Source organism: Portunus trituberculatus, chromosome 38 (genome assembly GCF_017591435.1).
Source record: "Portunus trituberculatus isolate SZX2019 chromosome 38, ASM1759143v1, whole genome shotgun sequence".
NCBI classification, from domain to species: Eukaryota; Metazoa; Arthropoda; class Malacostraca; order Decapoda; family Portunidae; genus Portunus; species Portunus trituberculatus.
Window position 1 is genome coordinate 3,086,455 of NC_059292.1, and position 2,500 is coordinate 3,088,954.

Below are 2,500 nucleotides of genomic sequence, written 5' to 3' on the forward strand. Positions count from 1 at the left end.
GACTGACCGACTGACTGACTGACTGACTGAGTAGGAGACAAATTGGAAGAGAGGCACGTAAAGAGGTGATAAAGGAAGGAATGAAGGAAAGGAGGAAGGAAAGAAGGAGGTGATGAAAGGAAGGAATGAGGAGGAAGAGAGAACTTAAATATATCGAGATACAGAGAGAGGGAAGGAGGGAAAGGTGAAAGGTTAGAAAGATGAGAGAGAGAGAGAGAGAGAGAGAGAGAGAGAGAGAGAGAGAGAGAGAGAGAGAGAGAGAGGATGTTAATCATATTGAAATACAAACCATAATCATATTCTATTCATTCATTATCCTAATCTTAATTACATTATTGTGGAGTAAAGAAAGGAAGAAAGGAGAGAAGGAAGGAAGAAAGAAAAGAAGGAAGAATGAAAGAAGAGGCGAAGAATTGGAGGAGTGGAAGGAGATAAGTGAGAGAGAGAGAGAGAGAGAGAGAGAGAGAGAGAGAGAGAGAGAGAGAGAGAGAGAGAGAGAGAGAGAGATAATAAACTAGCGATGATGAGGTTTAAATGGAGCAAATAATGAAGGAGAGAAGGAGCGAAAGAGGGAAAAAAGGGAGAAAGAAGATAGTAGGAGAAGATAGGAAGAGGAGATAATTACATGGAGAAGAGAAGAAAGAGGAAGAGGGAAGTAAAAGAAGAAGAAGAGAGAGAGAGAGAGAGAGAGAGAGAGAGAGAGAGAGAGAGAGAGAGAGAGAGAGAAGAGCTTAATCAAATCTAACCTAACATAAAATGAAGAAGAGAGAGAGAGAGAGAGAAAAAGAGAATTGATGGAGGGAGAGAAGAAAAGAAAGGAGAAAGAGAGAGAGAAAAAAAGGAGAGAAAGAGAAGCTTCTGGACAAATTGGAAGAAAGTTACAAGTTGAGAGACAAAGACAATTAAGAGAGAGAGAGAGAGAGAGAGAGAGAGAGAGAGAGAGAGAGAGAGAGAGAAAAGAAAAGAAAACTAGAATAAAAAAAAAGGAAAAAGTTGAATGAAAAAAAACTTGAAGGAAAAATCGATAAAAAAATGAAAAAATGAAAAAAAATGAAGGAAGATGAAAAGAAGGAAAATAAAATAAAGATGAGAGAAGAAAAATAATGAAGAAAGGCAACCATTAGGAAGGAGCCGACCCAAACCACCACCCCTACCACCCCACCACCCCCACCACCCCCACCACCACCACCACCACCACCACCCTCATTATTATTACCTAAGTGTACTAATAATTTTTGCCTCCCATTCATCTATTAATTACGGAATCAAAGCCTAAATTTGGTGGGCCTAATGAGGGGCGAGGAAAATGGTCGCAGCGCCCTAAATGAGGCACTCGCTTGCTCAGAGAGAGAGAGAGAGAGAGAGAGAGAGAGAGAGAGAGAGAGAGAGAGAGAGAGAGAGAGACTATACCTTCCTAACGAGAATGATTAAAAAGGACCTCATAATTTCACTCTTGACAAAAAGAAAAAAAAAAAAGTAATATTTAACGATCATATAACTAAACAATCACTACTTAACGATGGTAAGGACAACTACATGGCACTCGTAGGGATAACAATTGCTCCTTGTAGATTGTAGGACCAGAAAAAGAAGTGAAGAGGCAAGATTTCAGCTATACACGTGGTAGTCCCTTTGTAAACCCTCCCTAGCTTTCATATCACTAATCAATAACTACTTAACGATGATAAGGACAACTACATGGCACTCACAGGGATATTAATTGATCCTTGTAGATTGTAGGACCATAAGAAAGGCAAGGGAAGGAGCAAGAACCCAGCCATACACGTGATAGACCCTTTGTAAACCCTGCCTACCTTTCATATGACTCAACAATGAACTACTTAACGATGGCAAGGACAACTATATGGCACTCGTAGGGATAATAATTGCTCAAAAATTCAACAACATTCTCGGCTCTGGCGTCGTCTTTTACACAACCCAGCTGCTTTGATTCCTGTCTCCCATCATAACTGCTGCTCCCAAGTGCCGTGAAATTTTGCTGCTGAGAGGGAATAAAGCACATACATACCTCAAAGAAGAATGATTACAAGATTTGACTATTCATTCCTTATTTCGTTTGTTGTTCCTTGTAGATTGTAGGACCAGAAAAACAAGGAAAGGGGCAAGATTTCAGCCATACACGTGGTAGTCCTTTTGTAAACCCTGCCTGTCTTTATACTAGAGAGGAAAGAGGAAAGGTTTATCTTATGGTTCTTATTGTCAGACACTTGCTTTATGTCTCTTCTACTCTCAATATGTTCTCTTATAGAATATTTCCACCTTTATAATAAAAATGAAGGGGAAGGTTTATCTCAAGAGCTCCTTATTCTCATTCACTTGCTTTCCGTCTCCTCTACTCTCAACAGGCTCGTAAAAAGACATATTTATCTTTATACTTTATGTTTCTTCTACTCTCAACATGTTCTCGTGTAAAACATATCTACCTTTATACTGTAAGGGAAAGGGAAGGATTTGTCTCATAGCTCCTTATTTTCATCCA

General features: G+C 39.4%; 1 protein-coding gene across 2 annotated transcripts in view; it reads right to left on the reverse strand.

Annotated features, from left to right (window-relative positions):
* The window catches only part of LOC123514746 (KH domain-containing, RNA-binding, signal transduction-associated protein 2-like), a 334,680-nt gene that overhangs the window by 6,776 nt on the left and 325,404 nt on the right, over positions 1-2,500 (reverse strand). The gene's annotated exons all lie outside the window — the stretch shown is intronic.